The 22,474-nt window shown below is 46.0% G+C and overlaps 4 non-coding genes across 4 annotated transcripts; all 4 read right to left on the bottom strand.

Annotated features, from left to right (window-relative positions):
* Positions 1–2,753: 2,753 nt before the first annotated feature.
* LOC146858500 (small nucleolar RNA U3) lies at positions 2,754–2,969 on the bottom strand. The gene has a single exon (XR_014980549.1). It is a non-coding gene; the product is annotated as a small nucleolar RNA U3 (small nucleolar RNA).
* A 3,160-nt stretch (positions 2,970–6,129) lies between these two features.
* On the bottom strand, positions 6,130–6,345 carry LOC146858499 (small nucleolar RNA U3). The gene has a single exon (XR_014980178.1). It is a non-coding gene; the product is annotated as a small nucleolar RNA U3 (small nucleolar RNA).
* Positions 6,346–18,515: 12,170 nt separating this feature from the next.
* LOC146858498 (small nucleolar RNA U3) lies at positions 18,516–18,731 on the bottom strand. Its single transcript, XR_014980241.1, has one exon. It is a non-coding gene; the product is annotated as a small nucleolar RNA U3 (small nucleolar RNA).
* A 3,162-nt stretch (positions 18,732–21,893) lies between these two features.
* Positions 21,894–22,109, bottom strand: LOC146858497 (small nucleolar RNA U3). The gene has a single exon (XR_014980615.1). It is a non-coding gene; the product is annotated as a small nucleolar RNA U3 (small nucleolar RNA).
* Between the last annotated feature and the right edge of the window lie 365 nt (positions 22,110–22,474).

The following is a 22,474-nucleotide window of genomic DNA, read 5'->3' as shown; positions in this document are numbered from 1 at the left end:
AGAAGGGACCTGCTAAGGTTGCAAGCGTGGAAACAAACGTTGTAGCATTCAAGCTACCTTTAAATTTTGAACAGTTGCACCACAGATCAAATGTACGGCAACATCTTTGATTAGTTTCCCCAAACAAACTAAGGGGCATATCAGCAACAACCGGCGATAATTATCGCTAAGCGCACTTAGCGCTAGGATAATTATCGCCGGCTAGCGTGGATTATTATCGCTGAGATAACATGCTATTAGCAACGCTTATCTCAAAAACGATAAAAATCCTAACGCTAACTGCCTAACGTGAGATTATCGCTGGAAACCCAGCGATAATGTCACGAAGTGTGGCGTTAGCTTGCTGATAGGGACTCACAAACTTAGCCATGATATCCACCTTACAGAGGATACCATGGCTAAGTCAGTCCTGAAGCAGGCGTAAGGAAAGTAGCAATAACAGGGGTTATCGCTACTTTTCCTGCCGCTATGCTTCATAGCGTGGGCCTTGATGATAGGAGAAATGTCGCTTAGCGACATTTCTCCTGTCATGTCAGGTCAGGTACGCCCACTTTGCATCTCATTAGAGATGCAAAGCTGGGCGTTAGGAATCCCGACGCTAATGCAAGGTTTCACGCGTTAGCGTGACCTTGCTAATTAGGCGATCATTTTTTATCACCAGCTTGATGATATGCCCCTAACTGTTCCCCAGTTCACATGTAAGACTCTAAGCAGACGATGAACTTCGACGGGGGTCCAGACTTAGTGAAAAACCTCTTGCAGCACATACGGGAGATAACGGAACCTATCACTTTCAGAAGAGCCCTGAATGCCTGGCTATCTAAGAAAGCGTTCACATGAACAACTTGTACTACCACCCAGCTTGAATTCATGCAGCTTTTCAAAGCTAAAAGACCTTTAGGTGTCTCAGCACTACAGAAGTATCCAAAATATAGTTTATGTTTTGTGTACAGAAGACTTTTTACACTGGGAAGTGAATACTTGCCAGAAACGTTTTGTATCTAATATTCATTAGAACAGGAATTGAACTTTTCAGTATATAATTCCGTTTTACAGCATATCCTCAAATGAAGAAAGGAACGGCCATCAACAGTAGACAGTTGTTTCAAAAATTAAACTCTGCCTGTGCCCTTCCTTTTTAGATCAGAACTTATCTGCAACACCTTTGGGCCACTTACAAATACTATTTCAATCTTGATTCTACATAACATATCAAGACAAAAAGTTTTATAACCCTATGCCAAGCTGTCCAAGGGTTACAGGAAGATATCACAAGAGCATTTTTTCTGCCACCTGGCTAAGCTCTCAGCAGATCAGTGATAGATAATTAAAACCTGACGCTGCAATCTATGCAGCTAACTAAAGTTTAATTCAGCATGATAGACTAAAGTTGAAGGCACTGGACAAACACAAGAAAGGGGACCAGGAAAATCGCCTCTTGGGGCAGGCTAAAAGGCTATCACAATATGGTCTCAACTTTGTAATTTTTACGTAAAAACAGACCATGGTTGGAAAAGCAGTCGGGCGATGCCCCAGACTCTTACAAAGCCAAGAAGAGGCAAAGGCTCTGGGTATTCACCTGGCCTGTCACCAAACTGTAAACTTCTACAATTTACGGCCTGGCGCCAGCCCACCTACCTCGTTTCATAGGTGTCGCAGCATAGTGGATATCCAAAATGGTGGCATTTGGGGTTCTAACCATTACAGCTATAGAACTTTCAAGGCACAGGACTTATTTTACTATTTACAACCAGCTGATATTCCGATTCTCTACATGAGGCTCTCAATCTTCCAGTGTTCTAAAATACCATAGGACAACGCTACAGGGGGCTACAATGGTCATTAAATACCCTCTGTTTGAGTTATAGACTCAAGTTAAAGCTGAGCTTCTATATCGAGGGGATAGAACATTTAATCAATGTGATACCCGAGGCAGAAAGTCTATACTGATATCACAACATTCCAGTCAATGAAGTAAGAATACTCTAACTTGAACCAGGAGAACCAAAAAAATGGCACTTGCTGGAGCAGGTGGCTCGTTCTGACCATTATTCGATCGTTGCAACTCCTCTGTCCCCCAATGGATCTTGCAAAATTCCAAAGTTCGAATGCATCAAGCCCTTGATGTACTAAGGGTTGCACAGGGGCTTGTTGGGAGCTGCAAGATTTTGTGCTGAGCACGCAAGCTTTTATAATGAAAAGTAAACAGACGCAGTCCCTTACTTCTGCTTTGCACGGCACGAATTCCTGTGAAAACTTTAACAAATACCATAGGAGTAGTTTTTCATCCTTAGCAGTCTAAGATCCACCGCAGCCTTGTAAGTTGTAAGAAGCCAGGGTGTTACGCTTCCTCTTACTCTAAACGGCCTAACTAGCATTAGCAGGTTTCTTTAAACAGTCTATTCGAAAGAGTGATAAATCTTTTGAGTAGCAGTAGTTGCCTTGCAGAAGTCTAGGCTCTACAAATAGCTCATACGCACAGTCCATTTAAAACGTACTCTTTACTATCCATGTTCGAAAAACAAAGCTTTTTTTATAAATAACATACCAAATTATCAACTGATGGTGAGAGGTGCCTTTCAAAGAGAACCTCTTGCAAAAACCACAAGTCCAAGAAAGCTCAACAGCTTCTAATAAGTATTCATATACTCAACAGTTAAGTTACAAGAAACCAAAGAAATCAAAAAAGAAATGACAAACTAAACAAGAAATTAGAAACTGAAAGACTTTCTTACACCCAAAAATAAAAGCTAACCACTCAGTTTGTGTTCTCTTTCTCCAATCCTCCTGAAAGGAACAGGAACGATCATCAATAGCAAACAGCAGCTACATGAATGCAACACTGTTCACTCACTTCACGCCCAAAAGAGAAAACTACAATTCTTCCTCGTGGTTAGCGAAGACCAGACACTTTCAAACACATTTCCTCAGTTAAAAACTATAGAAATGATCCCTGAAAGTATAGTCTTAACAAAATTCTTTATAGCTCACACAGACAGAAAGGGTGGAAACCCTTCCTACTTACAGTAAGACAAGGTTCGGCATCATCAACGGAAATAAAAACATATAAATATAAACATATTTTTTACTCCACAAGATAATATTCCACAGATGCACATGCATACGCCTTTATTTACATTAAAGCCTACTCAATAGATCCTGGTGAGACACTGCTTTATAAATTTGCATATTTTAAATCAGCAACCAATCAAATTCAGCCTGCCTGTTCCTGACCCAATGCTGTACCACAGGGAGAGTTGGAAAATTCTTCAAAAAACTGCAGGTTCCACAAGATCATACAGATGATTTTTAATCCGAATAGTTGGTCCAGATTAGCATCTGTCAAACAGCCAAAAGAGTGACACTGATCACTAGCGAGAAGGGACCTGCTAAGGTTGCAAGCGTGGAAACAAACGTTGTAGCATTCAAGCTACCTTTAAATTTTGAACAGTTGCACCACAGATCAAATGTACGGCAACATCTTTGATTAGTTTCCCCAAACAAACTAAGGGGCATATCAGCAACAACCGGCGATAATTATCGCTAAGCGCACTTAGCGCTAGGATAATTATCGCCGGCTAGCGTGGATTATTATCGCTGAGATAACGTGCTATTAGCAACGCTTATCTCAAAAACGATAAAAATCCTAACGCTAACTGCCTAACGTGAGATTATCGCTGGAAACCCAGCGATAATGTCACGAAGTGTGGCGTTAGCTTGCTGATAGGGACTCACAAACTTAGCCATGATATCCACCTTACATAGGATACCATGGCTAAGTCAGTCCTGAAGCAGGCGTAAGGAAAGTAGCAATAACAGGGGTTATCGCTACTTTTCCTGCCGCTATGCTTCATAGCGTGGGCCTTGATGATAGGAGAAATGTCGCTTAGCGACATTTCTCCTGTCATGTCAGGTCAGGTACGCCCACTTTGCATCTCATTAGAGATGCAAAGCTGGGCGTTAGGAATCCCGACGCTAATGCAAGGTTTCACGCGTTAGCGTGACCTTGCTAATTAGGCGATCATTTTTTATCACCAGCTTGATGATATGCCCCTAACTGTTCCCCAGTTCACATGTAAGACTCTAAGCAGACGATGAACTTCGACGGGGGTCCAGACTTAGTGAAAAACCTCTTGCAGCACATACGGGAGATAACGGAACCTATCACTTTCAGAAGAGCCCTGAATGCCTGGCTATCTAAGAAAGCGTTCACATGAACAACTTGTACTACCACCCAGCTTGAATTCATGCAGCTTTTCAAAGCTAAAAGACCTTTAGGTGTCTCAGCACTACAGAAGTATCCAAAATATAGTTTATGTTTTGTGTACAGAAGACTTTTTACACTGGGAAGTGAATACTTGCCAGAAACGTTTTGTATCTAATATTTATTAGAACAGGAATTGAACTTTTCAGTATGTAATTCCGTTTTACAGCATATCCTCAAATGAAGAAAGGAACGGCCATCAACAGTAGACAGTTGTTTCAAAAATTAAACTCTGTCTGTGCCCTTCCTTTTTAGATCAGAACTTATCTGCAACACCTTTGGGCCACTTACAAATACTATTTCAATCTTGATTCTACATAACATATCAAGACAAAGAGTTTTATAACTCTATGCCAAGCTGTCCAAGGGTTACAGGAAGATATCACAAGAGCATTTTTTCTGCCACCTGGCTAAGCTCTCAGCAGATCAGTGATAGATAATTAAAACCTGACGCTGCAATCTATGCAGCTAACTAAAGTTTAATTCAGCATGATAGACTAAAGTTGAAGGCACTGGACAAACACAAGAAAGGGGACCAGGAAAATCGCCACTTGGGGCAGGCTAAAAGGCTATCACAATATGGTCTCAACTTTGTAATTTTTACGTAAAAACAGACCATGGCTGGAAAAGCAGTCGGGCGATGCCCCAGACTCTTACAAAGCCAAGAAGAGGCAAAGGCTCTGGGTATTCACCTGGCCTGTCACCAAACTGTAAACTTCTACAATTTACGGCCTGGCGCCAGCCCACCTACCTCGTTTCATAGGTGTCGCAGCATAGTGGATATCCAAAATGGTGGCATTTGGGGTTCTAACCATTACAGCTATAGAACTTTCAAGGCACAGGGCTCATTTTACTATTTACAACCAGCTGATATTCCGATTCTCTACATGAGGCTCTCAATCTTCCAGTGTTCTAAAATACCATAGGACAACGCTACAGGGGGCTACAATGGTCATTAAATACCCTCTGTTTGAGTTATAGACTCAAGTTAAAGCTGAGCTTCTATATCGAGGGGATAGAACATTTAATCAATGTGATACCCGAGGCAGAAAGTCTATACTGATATCACAACATTCCAGTCAATGAAGTAAGAATACTCTAACTTGAACCAGGAGAACCAAAAAAATGGCACTTGCTGGAGCAGGTGGCTCGTTCTGACCATTATTCGATCGTTGCAACTCCTCTGTCCCCAATGGATCTTGCAAAATTCCAAAGTTCGAATGCATCAAGCCCTTGATACACTAAGGGTTGCACAGGGGCTTGTTGGGAGCTGCAAGATTTAGTGCTGAGCACGCAAGCTTTTATAATGAAAAGTAAACAGACGCAGTCCCTTACTTCTGCTTTGCACGGCACGAATTCCTGTGAAAACTTTAACAAATACCAAAGGAGTAGTTTTTCATCCTTAGCAGTCTAAGATCCACCGCAGCCTTGTAAGTTGTAAGAAGCCAGGGTGTTACGCTTCCTCTTACTCTAAACGGCCTAACTAGCATTAGCAGGTTTCTTTAAACAGTCTATTCAAAAGAGTGATAAATCTTTTGAGTAGCAGTAGTTGCCTTGCAGAAGTCTAGGCTCTACAAATAGCTCATACGCACAGTCCATTTAAAACGTACTCTTTACTATCCATGTTCGAAAAACAAACCTTTTTTTATAAATAACATACCAAATTATCAACTGATGGTGAGAGGTGCCTTTCAAAGAGAACCTCTTGCAAAAACCACAAGTCCAAGAAAGCTCAACAGCTTCTAATAAGTATTCATATACTCAACAGTTAAATTACAAGAAACCAAAGAAATCAAAAAAGAAATGACAAATTAAACAAGAAATTAGAAACTGATAGACTTTCTTACACCCAAAAATAAAAGCTAACCACTCAGTTTGTGTTCTCTTTCTCCAATCCTCCTGAAAGGAACAGGAACGATCATCAATAGCAAACAGCAGCTACATGAATGCAACACTGTTCACTCACTTCACGCCCAAAAGAGAAAACTACAATTCTTCTTCATGGTTAGCGAAGACCAGACACTTTCAAACACATTTCCTCAGTTAAAAACTATAGAAATGATCCCTGAAAGTATAGTCTTAACAAAATTCTTTATAGCTCACACAGACAGAAAGGGTGGAAACCCTTCCTACTTACAGTAAGACAAGGTTCGGCATCATCAACGGAAATAAAAACATATAAATATAAACATATTTTTTACTCCACAAAATAATATTCCACAGATGCACATGCATACGCCTTTATTTACATTAAAGCCTACTCAATAGATCCTGGTGAGACACTGCTTTATAAATTTGCATATTTTAAATCAGCAACCAATCAAATTCAGCCTGCCTGTTCCTGACCCAATGCTGTACCACAGGGAGAGTTGGAAAATTCTTCAAAAAACTGCAGGTTCCACAAGATCATACAGATGATTTTTAATCCGAATAGTTGGTCCAGATTAGCATCTGTCAAACAGCCAAAAGAGTGACACTGATCACTAGCGAGAAGGGACCTGCTAAGGTTGCAAGCGTGGAAACAAACGTTGTAGCATTCAAGCTACCTTTAAATTTTGAACAGTTGCACCACAGATCAAATGTAAGGCAACATCTTTGATTAGTTTCCCCAAACAAACTAAGGGGCATATCAGCAACAACCGGCGATAATTATCGCTAAGCGCACTTAGCGCTAGGATAATTATCGCCGGCTAGCGTGGATTATTATCGCTGAGATAACGTGCTATTAGCAACGCTTATCTCAAAAACGATAAAAATCCTAACGCTAACTGCCTAACGTGAGATTATCGCTGGAAACCCAGCGATAATGTCACGAAGTGTGGCGTTAGCTTGCTGATAGGGACTCACAAACTTAGCCATGATATCCACCTTACATAGGATACCATGGCTAAGTCAGTCCTGAAGCAGGCGTAAGGAAAGTAGCAATAACAGGGGTTATCGCTACTTTTCCTGCCGCTATGCTTCATAGCGTGGGCCTTGATGATAGGAGAAATGTCGCTTAGCGACATTTCTCCTGTCATGTCAGGTCAGGTACGCCCACTTTGCATCTCATTAGAGATGCAAAGCTGGGCGTTAGGAATCCCGACGCTAATGCAAGGTTTCACGCGTTAGCGTGACCTTGCTAATTAGGCGATCATTTTTTATCACCAGCTTGATGATATGCCCCTAACTGTTCCCCAGTTCACATGTAAGACTCTAAGCAGACGATGAACTTCGACGGGGGTCCAGACTTAGTGAAAAACCTCTTGCAGCACATACGGGAGATAACGGAACCTATCACTTTCAGAAGAGCCCTGAATGCCTGGCTATCTAAGAAAGCGTTCACATGAACAACTTGTACTACCACCCAGCTTGAATTCATGCAGCTTTTCAAAGCTAAAAGACCTTTAGGTGTCTCAGCACTACAGAAGTATCCAAAATATAGTTTATGTTTTGTGTACAGAAGACTTTTTACACTGGGAAGTGAATACTTGCCAGAAACGTTTTGTATCTAATATTTATTAGAACAGGAATTGAACTTTTCAGTATATAATTCCGTTTTACAGCATATCCTCAAATGAAGAAAGGAACGGCCATCAACAGTAGACAGTTGTTTCAAAAATTAAACTCTGCCTGTGCCCTTCCTTTTTAGATCAGAACTTATCTGCAACACCTTTGGGCCACTTACAAATACTATTTCAATCTTGATTCTACATAACATATCAAGACAAAGAGTTTTATAACTCTATGCCAAGCTGTCCAAGGGTTACAGGAAGATATCACAAGAGCATTTTTTCTGCCACCTGGCTAAGCTCTCAGCAGATCAGTGATAGATAATTAAAACCTGACGCTGCAATCTATGCAGCTAACTAAAGTTTAATTCAGCATGATAGACTAAAGTTGAAGGCACTGGACAAACACAAGAAAGGGGACCAGGAAAATCGCCTCTTGGGGCAGGCTAAAAGGCTATCACAATATGGTCTCAACTTTGTAATTTTTACGTAAAAACAGACCATGGCTGGAAAAGCAGTCGGGCGATGCCCCAGACTCTTACAAAGCCAAGAAGAGGCAAAGGCTCTGGGTATTCACCTGGCCTGTCACCAAACTGTAAACTTCTACAATTTACGGCCTGGCGCCAGCCCACCTACCTCGTTTCATAGGTGTCGCAGCATAGTGGATATCCAAAATGGTGGCATTTGGGGTTCTAACCATTACAGCTATAGAACTTTCAAGGCACAGGGCTTATTTTACTATTTACAACCAGCTGATATTCCGATTCTCTACATGAGGCTCTGTTAGACCTGTCAGCCCTTTGGGTGGTCCCTCCTCATCATTATTTATTTTGTCCCACTTTTGCCTCAAACCCTGTTTGAATTTTTTCCTTGTTGGGAACCACCAGACTTTTTTTTTTTAGTGTTGCTACAGATTCAGGGAGCCATTTTAGCTACCCCTGAAACTTCTGTCTGAGGGCCTGGAGCACAAGATGGTGGCCACCTGTGACATCACCAGCATCCACTGGAACCTACCAGCACCTTCCAGAACATTCCAGGAGATTCCAGAACTCTGTGACAGCTGGAGACCGTTTAGAATGTTGGGAGGATAAGAGAGGCAGTTGGCAGTTGGAGCTGGCAGTTGGCACCTGACTGGTGAAGAGAGAGGAGCACAACAGTGAAGGAGGAAGGAGTGAAGCAGCAGGGGTGGAAACTTGTGCCTGGAGTGGGGTCCATAAACCCACCCTTGATACTTGTCCCTACTGATGGATCCCAGCCTATAGCCCTGTGTGGGAAGAAGACAGAAGAAACTTATCCTAAGGACCTGGACAGCAGGAACAGGCCTTAGAACCAAGAAAACAGCAAGATTCTGACCTGAGAACTGGTTTCCCTGGAGCCGGGCGTCGAGTAGCCTGAGACCTGGAGCCCGAGGTGGAGAAGCGGCGCTGACTGAAGTAGCAGACGTCGTACCCGGAGCCGCCTGAGGTCGTGAGAGGGCGCCGACGGAGGACGTGAGGAATACCAGAGGTCGAGGAGGAAGTGAACCGAGGTCGAGCGAGCGGCGTCATCGGAGGAGTGAAGTCCGCCCTCCGGAGTCGTCGGAGACCGAGGTAGAGGAGCACCGGAGGTCGGGAGTGAGGATCGCACTCCGGAGTCGCCCGGAACCTGTGTGGAGGAGCACCGGAGGTCGGGGGTGAGGATCGCACCCCGGAGTCGCCGGAAGTCGACATCGAGGCCAGGCCGGCTGACGTCATCGGAGCCGAGAGCGCCATCGGACCGGAGCCGCCCGAAGTCGACATCGTGAAGAGACTGCCCGACGCCGTCGAATCGGAGGTCGAGATCGAACCGAGGCCACCGACATCGGACCGGAACCGCCTGCCGGCGTCGTCAAAGAACTGACATTGTGCCGAGGCCGCCGAGACCGAACCGGAACCGCCTCACGGCGTCGACACGACTCCAGCGGCGTCGGAACATCAGAAAAAGGGCAGTAAGTGGAGTAGAGGGCGCCTAAGGCCCTGTGGAGACCTGAGAGACTGCTCTAAGGGGCTAGGGAGGTGCTGAAACCCACCTGACTGTGCCTGGGGTGAACTGGGACTAACCTAGAGAGGTTGTGTGGAGAGAGAAAGCCAGGGCACTGGTATACCCCCCTTGGATCTACCTCAGATTAGGCCTCAGCCTTGTCCCAGCCAGGGAGTAGCCCCCCTCAAGCCTTCCACAACCCTACAAGCTGTGCCTGGGCCATATCAGCCCTTAAGAATTGAAGTGTCATCTGATTATATGAGGGTTGCTGTATACTTTTAATTATTTATTGGGGATACTGTATTTATTGAGTTTTTACCTATTTATTGCTGCACTATATTTATAGGTCCACAGGACTTGTTGGTGTACAATATTTATTGGTACAGTATTTATTGCCTCAAAGTATTTAATTGTCTGTATATATTGCACTTGTATTTATGCCCTGTTATTTATGATCACCCCTATTTATTTCATCAAACAGCCAATATTTATTTGACCTGCACTAATTGAAACTTGTATATTGTGATTGACCTATTTATTTTTCCAATCAGCAACTAAGAGAAAAAGATAAAGAAAGAATATTTTCATAATTTTTACGGTGTAGAGTCGTTTTTGGAACGGATGCACGCATGGTTATTGTATGGGTATATTGTATGCTTAGCACTGCGCCTGTTTCCTGACCACTCGAGCCAAGCTACCACAGTGTGTTCGGAGAGTCCACCACCACCCTGCGGAGTGGGAGTGGGCGTTTCCAACATAAATTGGTGTTCAGTGGTGGGATAGAGCTGTGCCTACATATACTCAACAATAACTGTGGGTAGTCCATAGGCCTACACCGGGAGTTTTCTCAAAGCGGCCTTCCTAATTGTGGGATTTTGTTTTTTCCAAATTTACTCTGGTGGTGGGAGGAGGTATTACTAAAGGTACCACCCTACATTGTTACTGCACAAAACCTGTCCTCTAACCTGAGTGGGCAAGATGGAGTTTGTACTAGAGAATCTAGAAACGTACACTGTGGCCCAACTCAGGGAGTTTTGCCAGCGGGAGGGGGTGTACTGTCCCCCAGGAGCAAAGAAGGGTGCACTCCAAACCAGCTTAAGGGCTTGGGGGGAGGCACGCCGAGAAAGCAAGGCTGAGGAGGAAGACAGGGATGGAGAGCCTGACCCCGAGGGGGCTGAGATGTACCAACCTGAGGTGGGGAACCTGTCAGCAGGGCCCAGGACACTTTCTAGGAAGGGCAGCACTGTCTCTAGCGGGGGCTTATCCAGCGTGGAGTTAGCAGATCGGAGAGAGAAAAGACAGCTCACATGGGATTTAGCAAAGCTGGAGAAGGAGAAGGAGGAACAGAGGTTGGCTCATGAGACGGAGAAAGAGAGGATGGCTCATGAGATAAGACTGAAAGAGATAGAGCTTCAGATCTTAAGAATTGGGGCACCAACTGTTCCTAATGGTGGCAGCAAAGACCAAGAAATCACCAGGGAATCCAAACCTTACCTGCCAAAGGACATAGTAGCTAGCTATGGGGCGGGTGACGACATCGCCAAGTGGCTAGCAGCCTATGAGGTCTCGTTGAGGGCCCATGGGGTTCCAGTGAAGTATTGGGGAGGAGGATTGTATAGGTACATGCCTCCAGCTGGTAGGGATGCTTTATTGGGCCTCGAAGAGGATGAGCAGACCCACTACCCCACCATGAAACTGGCGCTCATCAGAAAGTTTGGACTAACACCTGAAAAGTACAGACAGAAGTTCAGGGGTAGTCACAAACTGGGCACACAGAATTGGGTGGACTTCCTGGACTATGCCAAGAAGGCACTGGAAGGTTGGATTCAGGGCAGTGAAGTAAGGAACTACGAGGAGCTGTTTGACCTAGTATTGAAGGAACACCTACTCGAGAAATGTTTCCCTGAACTGCGGCAACACCTGGTGGATAGCAAGCTGACCAGTCCCCGGAAGCTTGCTGAGGAGGCGGACATTTGGGCTAGTACCCGGGTGTCCACAAGGGGGACTGGAGGGGATACTCAAAAGGCCGGACAGGGCGCCCCCCAGAAGAAAGAAGGAGGGGAAAAGAAAAAGGAGTTCTCCAAAGGCCCCCAAAATAACTTCCAAGGGAAGGGAACAGGATTCACCTCTAAGGCTAACCCACCCAGAAACCCTAATCCTGGCCAGAGTCAGCAGCCAAGGGTTGTCCATTGCTATGAGTGCGGTGGCGTTGGACACTATAAAGGAGATCCGAAGTGTCAGAAACGATCACCCCCTCCCACTGGAGGAAAGCCCCCCGGAGTAGCTAGTGTAGTGCTCGGGGAGGAGATGCCCTTAACTAAGGGAAGGGAGTGGGCGGGTGTCACTTTAGTGTCCCTGGGAGAACGGGAGATGGTTCCTAAGATCCAGGTGCCCGCAAATACCGCAAAGTATGGGCAGTGGATCACCATCAACGGCCAAAGAGGGGAGGCTCTGAGAGACACAGGAGCCAGTATGACTATGGTGCGTAGCCAACTGGTGTCTCCAGAGCAGGTAATTCCCGATGTACTCCACCCAGCCGCGATGGCTGACGGCAGAACAGGTCACTATCCAGTGGCCGAGGTTCCCTTTGAATGGGGGGGGGTTGCAGGTTCACTTCGAGTTGCCGTAAGCCCTGCCGTGCCAGTCGATTGTCTGCTGGGCAATGACATGGAGCACAACGCTTGGAAGGAGGTGGAATACCGGACTCACACCGAGATGCTGGGTACACCTGACTGGGCCTGTGTTAGCACAAGGTCCGAGACTACCCGAAGAGGGAGTTCATTCCGGCTGGAGCCTGGAACAAAGGCCCAGCCAGCTGCCAGTCAAGGGAAGAACCGAGGACAGGAGGAGCCTGCCTCGGCGTCTCCACCCCGTAGGACGGATAGGCCACCGGAGGTGGTGGGCCAGGAGTCTGCGGAGGGGGACGTTACCAACCTGGAGGACTTACCCATCCCGGCCGAGTGGCACGTGGAGGGAGGCCCGTCCAGGGAGGAATTCTGCCAGGGCCAGAGGGAGTGCCCTACCCTTGAGGGGCTGAGGCGACAGGCCGAAGCCCAGGCAGCAGGGAACGTTGAAGGGAACTACAGTGTTTACTGGGAGGATGGCCTCCTCTACAGTGAACCCAAGGCACCCCTACATGGATCGTCACGAGCCTTGGTAGTTCCTCAACGTTATCGAGCCTTCCTTTTAGAGTTGGCTCACGAGATACCATTGGCAGGACACCTGGGGCAAGACAAGACCTTCGCCCGTCTTGTCCCACACTTTTATTGGCCTCAGATGAAAGTGTCGTCCGATACCTACTGCCGGACATGTGTGTCTTGCCAAGCCAGTGGGAAAACAGGGGTGAAGCTGAAAGCTCCCCTGGAACCACTTCCTGTCGTTAGCACCCCCTTTGAAAGGGTGGGCATCGACATTGTGGGTCCATTAGATCCACCAACTACAGCTGGTCACAGGTTTATCCTGGTTCTGGTGGATCATGCCACACGGTACCCAGAGGCAATACCTCTGAGGACCATAACAGCACCTGTTGTGGCTAGGGCCCTGATGGGAATCTTTACCCGAGTGGGTTTTCCCAAGGAAGTTGTGTCCGACAGGGGGACCAACTTCATGTCAGCATATATGCGGGCAATGTGGAAGGAGTGTGGAGTGACCTACCGGTTCACAACTCCTTACCACCCCCAGACCAATGGTCTAGTGGAAAGGTTTAACAAAACCTTAAAAGGCATGATCAGAAGTCTGCCTGAAAGCCTGCGGAGGAAATGGGACGTCCTCCTACCCTGTTTACTTTTTTCCTACAGGGAAGTGCCACAGAAGGGAGTGGGCTTCAGCCCCTTCGAGCTTCTGTATGGGCACCCTGTACGTGGACCTCTTAACCTGGTGAGAGACGGATGGGAAAGAACTCCCAGAAAGCTCCCCCAGGATGTGGTGAGCTACATGCTGGCCTTCCGGAGCCAAATGGCTAAGTTGTGGAAGCAAGCTTCTGACAACTTGGAAGCCAGCCAAGCAGTGATGAAGGCGTGGTATGACCACAACGCTCACCCGGTGGAGTTGGAGCCTGGCCAGAAGGTGTGGGTGATCGAACCAGGAGAGCTTAGTGCCCTCCAGGATCGCTGGTCAGGACCCTTTGAGGTGTTGGAGAAGAAGGGTAAGGCTACCTACTTGGTGGACCTGAAGACCCCTCGTCAGCCCCTGCGGGTGCTGCATGCCAACCGCCTCAAACCCCACCACGAGAGGCCCGAAGTCATCTTGATGATGGTGACTGACGGAGGAGAGGACGTGGAAAGCGAGCCTCTCCCTGATCTGTTTGCGTCTCAGGAAAAGGATGGGTCGGTGGAGGGAGTGATTCTCTCCCCATCTCTAACTCCTGAACAGCAGGAGGACTGTCGCCAGGCCCTGGGGCAGTACTCTGCGTTGTTCTCCCTTGTCCCGGGTAGGACTCACCTGTGCGTCCATGACGTGGACACAGGAGACAGCCCACCTGTGAAGTCCAAGATCTACCGGATGTCAGACAAGGTGAAGGCCAGCATTCATAGTGAGGTCACTAAGATGCTGGAGCTAGGAGTGATTGAACCTTCTAGCAGCCCCTGGTCCAGTCCGGTGGTGTTAGTACCAAAAGCTGCACCACCGGGTGCCCAACCAGAACTGAGGTTCTGTGTGGACTACCGGGGACTGAATTCAGTGACAAAAACTGATGCTCATCCGATCCCTAGGGCGGATGAATTGATTGACCGGCTGGAAGCTGCCCAATATCTAAGTACCTTTGACCTTACTTCGGGGTACTGGCAGATCTCTTTGACTGATGGAGCAAGGGAAAGGTCAGCCTTCTCCACGCCCAATGGCCACTACCAGTTCTGTGTGATGCCCTTTGGGCTCAAGAACGCACCTGCCACGTTTCAGCGCCTGGTAAACCAGATCCTCACCGGAATGGAGAGTTTCTCTGCTGCTTATCTGGATGACATAGCCGTCTTCAGTAACAGCTGGGAGGATCACTTGCGTCACCTGCAAGCTGTTCTCCAGGCCCTGAGACAAGCTGGATTGACGATCAAGGCCAGCAAGTGCCAGATCGGGCAGGGGTCGGTAGTGTACCTTGGACACTTGGTGGGTAGGGGAACGGTGCAACCCCTCCAGGCGAAGATCGAGGCCATCATGGCCTGGGAACCCCCCAAGACACAGACTGAGGTCCGAGCATTTTTGGGCCTCACGGGATACTATCGCCGCTTCGTGAAGGGGTACGGTACCATCGTAGCCCCTCTCACGGAGCTCACGTCCAAGAAACAACCTCGACGGGTAGTCTGGACGGAGGCTTGCCAGCAAGCCTTTGAGAAATTGAAGAAAGCCATGTGCGAGGCCCCGGTCTTAAGGGCCCCAGACTTTTCCAAGAAGTTCATTGTCCAGACAGATGCATCAGAACATGGCATTGGGGCAGTGTTATCGCAACTCAACGAAGAGGGTCTGGATCAACCCGTGGTCTTCCTATCCAGGAGACTACTTCCCAGGGAACAGAAGTGGAGTGCAATAGAGCGTGAAGCCTTTGCAGTGGAATGGGCTCTGAAGAAGTTGCGGCCATACCTGTTTGGCTCGCACTTCCTTGTTCAGACCGACCACAGACCCCTTCGTTGGCTGATGCAAATGAAGGGGGAGAATCCCAAGTTGTTGAGGTGGTCTATTTCCCTACAGGGGATGGACTTCCAGGTGGAACATCGGCCTGGAGTGGACCACGCCAATGCAGACGGTCTCTCAAGGTATTTCCGCCTTAGTGATGAGAACTCCCAAGGGGTTGGGTAGCTCTCCCCACTTTCAGCTGGGGGGGACGCGTGTTAGACCTGTCAGCCCTTTGGGTGGTCCCTCCTCATCATTATTTATTTTGTCCCACTTTTGCCTCAAACCCTGTTTGAATTTTTTCCTTGTTGGGAACCACCAGACTTTTTTTTTTTAGTGTTGCTACAGATTCAGGGAGCCATTTTAGCTACCCCTGAAACTTCTGTCTGAGGGCCTGGAGCACAAGATGGTGGCCACCTGTGACATCACCAGCATCCACTGGAACCTACCAGCACCTTCCAGAACATTCCAGGAGATTCCAGAACTCTGTGACAGCTGGAGACCGTTTAGAATGTTGGGAGGATAAGAGAGGCAGTTGGCAGTTGGAGCTGGCAGTTGGCACCTGACTGGTGAAGAGAGAGGAGCACAACAGTGAAGGAGGAAGGAGTGAAGCAGCAGGGGTGGAAACTTGTGCCTGGAGTGGGGTCCATAAACCCACCCTTGATACTTGTCCCTACTGATGGATCCCAGCCTATAGCCCTGTGTGGGAAGAAGACAGAAGAAACTTATCCTAAGGACCTGGACAGCAGGAACAGGCCTTAGAACCAAGAAAACAGCAAGATTCTGACCTGAGAACTGGTTTCCCTGGAGCCGGGCGTCGAGTAGCCTGAGACCTGGAGCCCGAGGTGGAGAAGCGGCGCTGACTGAAGTAGCAGACGTCGTACCCGGAGCCGCCTGAGGTCGTGAGAGGGCGCCGACGGAGGACGTGAGGAATACCAGAGGTCGAGGAGGAAGTGAACCGAGGTCGAGCGAGCGGCGTCATCGGAGGAGTGAAGTCCGCCCTCCGGAGTCGTCGGAGACCGAGGTAGAGGAGCACCGGAGGTCGGGAGTGAGGATCGCACTCCGGAGTCGCCCGGAACCTGTGTGGAGGAGCACCGGAGGTCGGGGGTGAGGATCGCACCCCGGAGTCGCCGGAAGTCGACATCGAGGCCAGGCCGGCTGACGTCATCGGAGCCGAGAGCGCCATCGGACCGGAGCCGCCCGAAGTCGACATCGTGAAGAGACTGCCCGACGCCGTCGAATCGGAGGTCGAGATCGAACCGAGGCCACCGACATCGGACCGGAACCGCCTGCCGGCGTCGTCAAAGAACTGACATTGTGCCGAGGCCGCCGAGACCGAACCGGAACCGCCTCACGGCGTCGACACGACTCCAGCGGCGTCGGAACATCAGAAAAAGGGCAGTAAGTGGAGTAGAGGGCGCCTAAGGCCCTGTGGAGACCTGAGAGACTGCTCTAAGGGGCTAGGGAGGTGCTGAAACCCACCTGACTGTGCCTGGGGTGAACTGGGACTAACCTAGAGAGGTTGTGTGGAGAGAGAAAGCCAGGGCACTGGTATACCCCCCTTGGATCTACCTCAGATTAGGCCTCAGCCTTGTCCCAGCCAGGGAGTAGCCCCCCTCAAGCCTTCCACAACCCTACAAGCTGTGCCTGGGCCATATCAGCCCTTAAGAATTGAAGTGTCATCTGATTATATGAGGGTTGCTGTATACTTTTAATTATTTATTGGGGATACTGTATTTATTGAGTTTTTACCTATTTATTGCTGCACTATATTTATAGGTCCACAGGACTTGTTGGTGTACAATATTTATTGGTACAGTATTTATTGCCTCAAAGTATTTAATTGTCTGTATATATTGCACTTGTATTTATGCCCTGTTATTTATGATCACCCCTATTTATTTCATCAAACAGCCAATATTTATTTGACCTGCACTAATTGAAACTTGTATATTGTGATTGACCTATTTATTTTTCCAATCAGCAACTAAGAGAAAAAGATAAAGAAAGAATATTTTCATAATTTTTACGGTGTAGAGTCGTTTTTGGAACGGATGCACGCATGGTTATTGTATGGGTATATTGTATGCTTAGCACTGCGCCTGTTTCCTGACCACTCGAGCCAAGCTACCACAGTGTGTTCGGAGAGTCCACCACCACCCTGCGGAGTGGGAGTGGGCGTTTCCAACAGGCTCTCAATCTTCCAGTGTTCTAAAATACCATAGGACAACGCTACAGGGGGCTACAATGGTCATTAAATACCCTCTGTTTGAGTTATAGACTCAAGTTAAAGCTGAGCTTCTATATCGAGGGGATAGAACATTTAATCAATGTGATACCCGAGGCAGAAAGTCTATACTGATATCACAACATTCCAGTCAATGAAGTAAGAATACTCTAACTTGAACCAGGAGAACCAAAAAAATGGCACTTGCTGGAGCAGGTGGCTCGTTCTGACCAATATTCGATCGCTGCAACTCCTCTGTCCCCAAAGGATCTTGCAAAATTCCAAAGTTCGAATGCATCAAGCCCTTGATGTACTAAGGGTTGCACAGGGGCTTGTTGGGAGCTGCAAGATTTTGTGCTGAGCACGCAAGCTTTTATAATGAAAAGTAGACAGACGCAGTCCCTTACTTCTGCTTTGCACCGCACAAATTCCTGTGAAAACTTTAACAAATACCAAAGGAGTAGTTTTTCATCCTTAGCAGTCTAAGATCCACCGCAGCCTTGTAAGTTGTAAGAAGCCAGGGTGTTACGCTTCCTCTTACTCTAAACGGCCTAACTAGCATTAGCAGGTTTCTTTTAACAGTCTATTCGAAAGAGTGATAAATCTTTTGAGTAGCAGTAGTTGCCTTGCAGAAGTCTAGGCTCTACAAATAGCTCATACGCACAGTCCATTTAAAATGTACTCTTTACTATCCATGTTCGAAAAACAAAGCTTTTTTTATAAATAACATACCAAATTATCAACTGATGGTGAGAGGTGCCTTTCAAAGAGAACCTCTTGCAAAAACCACAAGTCCAAGAAAGCTCAACAGCTTCTAATAAGTATTCATATACTCAACAGTTAAGTTACAAGAAACCAAAGAAATCAAAAAAGAAATGACAAACTAAAGAAGAAATTAGAAACTGATAGACTTTCTTACACCCAAAAATAAAAGCTAACCACTCAGTTTGTGTTCTCTTTCTCCAATCCTCCTGAAAGGAACAGGAACAATCATCAATAGCAAACAGCAGCTACATGAATGCAACACTGTTCACTCACTTCACGCCCAAATGAGAAAACTACAATTCTTCCTCGTGGTTAGCGAAGACCAGACACTTTCAAACACATTTCCTCAGTTAAAAACTATAGAAATGATCCCTGAAAGTATAGTCTTAACAAAATTCTTTGTAGCTCACACAGACAGAAAGGGTGGAAACCCTTCCTACTTACAGTAAGACAAGGTTCGGCATCATCAACGGAAATAAAAACATATAAATATAAACATATTTTTTACTCCACAAGATAATATTCCACAGATGCACACGCATACGCCTTTATTTACATTAAAGCCTACTCAATAGATCCTGGTGAGACACTGCTTTATAAATTTGCATATTTTAAATCAGCAACCAATCAAATTCAGCCTGCCTGTTCCTGACCCAATGCTGTACCACAGGGAGAGTTGGAAAATTCTTCAAAAAACTGCAGGTTCCACAAGATCATACAGATGATTTTTAATCCGAATAGTTGGTCCAGATTAGCATCTGTCAAACAGCCAAAAGAGTGACACTGGTCACTAGCGAGAAGGGACCTGCTAAGGTTGCAAGCGTGGAAACAAACGTTGTAGCATTCAAGCTACCTTTAAATTTTGAACAGTTGCACCACATATCAAATGTACGGCAACATCTTTGATTAGTTTCCCCAAACAAACTAAGGGGCATATCAGCAACAACCGGCGATAATTATCGCTAAGCGCACTTAGCGCTAGGATAATTATCGCCGGCTAGCATGGATTATTATCGCTGAGATAACGTGCTTTTAGCAACGCTTATCTCAAAAACGATAAAAATCCTAACGCTAACTGCCTAACGTGAGATTATCGCTGGAAACCCAGCGAAAATGTCACGAAGTGTGGCGTTAGCTTGCTGATAGGGACTCACAAACTTAGCCATGATATCCACCTTACATAGGATACCATGGCTAAGTCAGTCCTGAAGCAGGCGTAAGGAAAGTAGCAATAACAGGGGCTATCGCTACTTTTCCTTCCGCTATGCTTCATAGCGTGGGCCTTGATGATAGGAGAAATGTCGCTTAGCGACATTTCTCCTGTCATGTCAGGTCAGGTACGCCCACTTTGCATCTCATTAGAGATGCAAAGCTGGGCGTTAGGAATCCCGACGCTAATGCAAGGTTTCACGCGTTAGCGTGACCTTGCTAATTAGGCGATCATTTTTTATCACCAGCTTGATGATATGCCCCTAACTGTTCCCCAGTTCACATGTAAGACTCTAAGAGGACGATGAACTTCGACGGGGGTCCAGACTTAGTGAAAAACCTCTTGCAGCACATACGGGAGATAACGGAACCTATCACTTTCAGAAGAGCCCTGAATGCCTGGCTATCTAAGAAAGCGTTCACATGAACAACTTGTACTAAAACCCAGCTTGAATTCATGCAGCTTTTCAAAGCTAAAAGACCTTTAGGTGTCTCAGCAATACAGAAGTATCCAAAATATAGTTTATGTTTTGTGTACAGAAGACTTTTTACACTGGGAAGTGAATACTTGCCAGAAACGTTTTGTATCTAATATTTATTAGAACAGGAATTGAACTTTTCAGTATATAATTCCGTTTTACAGCAGATCCTCAAATGAAGAAAGGAACGGCCATCAACAGTAGACAGTTGTTTCAAAAATTAAACTCTGCCTGTGCCCTTCCTTTTTAGATCAGAACTTATCTGCAACACCTTTGGGCCACTTACAAATACTATTTCAATCTTGATTCTACATAACATATCAAGACAAAGAGTTTTATAACTCTATGCCAAGCTGTCCAAGGGTTACAGGAAGATATCACAAGAGCATTTTTTCTGCCACCTGGCTAAGCTCTCAGCAGATCAGTGATAGATAATTAAAACCTGACGCTGCAATCTATGCAGCTAACTAAAGTTTAATTCAGCATGATAGACTAAAGTTGAAGGCACTGGACAAACACAAGAAAGGGGACCAGGAAAATCGCCTCTTGGGGCAGGCTAAAAGGCTATCACAATATGGTCTCAACTTTGTAATTTTTACGTAAAAACAGACCATGGCTGGAAAAGCAGTCGGGCGATGCCCCAGACTCTTACAAAGCCAAGAAGAGGCAAAGGCTCTGGGTATTCACCTGGCCTGTCACCAAACTGTAAACTTCTACAATTTACGGCCTGGCGCCAGCCCACCTACCTCGTTTCATAGGTGTCGCAGCATAGTGGATATCCAAAATGGTGGCATTTGGGGTTCTAACCATTACAGCTATAGAACTTTCAAGGCACAGGGCTTATTTTACTATTTACAACCAGCTGATATTCCGATTCTCTACATGAGGCTCTCAATCTTCCAGTGTTCTAAAATACCATAGGACAACGCTACAGGGGGCTACAATGGTCATTAAATACCCTCTGTTTGAGTTATAGACTCAAGTTAAAGCTGAGCTTCTATATCGAGGGGATAGAACATTTAATCAATGTGATACCCGAGGCAGAAAGTCTATAATGATATCACAACATTCCAGTCAATGAAGTAAGAATACTCTAACTTGAACTAGGAGAACCAAAAAAATGGCACTTGCTGGAGCAGGTGGCTCGTTCTGACCATTATTCGATCGTTGCAACTCCTCTGTCCCCCAATGGATCTTGCAAAATTCCAAAGTTCGAATGCATCAAGCCCTTGATGTACTAAGGGTTGCACAGGGGCTTGTTGGGAGCTGCAAGATTTTGTGCTGAGCATGCAAGCTTTTATAATGAAAAGTAAACAGACGCAGTCCCTTACTTCTGCTTTGCACGGCACGAATTCCTGTGAAAACTTTAACAAATACCATAGGAGTAGTTTTTCATCCTTAGCAGTCTAAGATCCACCGCAGCCTTGTAAGTTGTAAGAAGCCAGGGTGTTACGCTTCCTCTTACTCTAAACGGCCTAACTAGCATTAGCAGGTTTCTTTAAACAGTCTATTCGAAAGAGTGATAAATCTTTTGAGTAGCAGTAGTTGCCTTGCAGAAGTCTAGGCTCTACAAATAGCTCATACGCACAGTCCATTTAAAACGTACTCTTTACTATCCATGTTCGAAAAACAAAGCTTTTTTTTATAAATAACATACCAAATTATCAACTGATAGTGAGAGGTGCCTTTCAAAGAGAACCTCTTGCAAAAACCACAAGTCCAAGAAAGCTCAACAGCTTCTAATAAGTATTCATATACTCAACAGTTAAGTTACAAGAAACCAAAGAAATCAAAAAAGAAATGACAAACTAAACAAGAAATTAGAAACTGATAGACTTTCTTACACCCAAAAATAAAAGCTAACCACTCAGTTTGTGTTCTCTTTCTCCAATCCTCCTGAAAGGAACAGGAACGATCATCAATAGCAAACAGCAGCTACATGAATGCAACACTGTTCACTCACTTCACGCCCAAAAGAGAAAACTACAATTCTTCCTCGTGGTTAGCGAAGACCAGACACTTTCAAACACATTTCCTCAGTTAAACACTATAGAAATGATCCCTGAAAGTATAGTCTTAACAAAATTCTTTATAGCTCACACAGACAGAAAGGGTGGAAACCCTTCCTACTTACAGTAAGACAAGGTTCGGCATCATCAACGGAAATAAAAACATATAAATATAAACATATTTTTTACTCCACAAGATAATATTCCACAGATGCACATGCATACGCCTTTATTTACATTAAAGCCTACTCAATAGATCCTGGTGAGACACTGCTTTATAAATTTGCATATTTTAAATCAGCAACCAATCAAATTCAGCCTGCCTGTTCCTGACCCAATGCTGTACCACAGGGAGAGTTGGAAAATTTCTTCAAAAAACTGCAGGTTCCACAAGATCATACAGATGATTTTTAATCCGAATAGTTGGTCCAGAT

The sequence above is a fragment of the Triturus cristatus genome, chromosome 3_2 (assembly GCF_964204655.1).
Source record: "Triturus cristatus chromosome 3_2, aTriCri1.1, whole genome shotgun sequence".
Taxonomy (NCBI): Eukaryota; Metazoa; Chordata; class Amphibia; order Caudata; family Salamandridae; genus Triturus; species Triturus cristatus.
The sequence above is the reverse complement of the archived record's forward strand: the minus strand, read 5'-3'. Positions and strand labels throughout refer to the sequence as shown.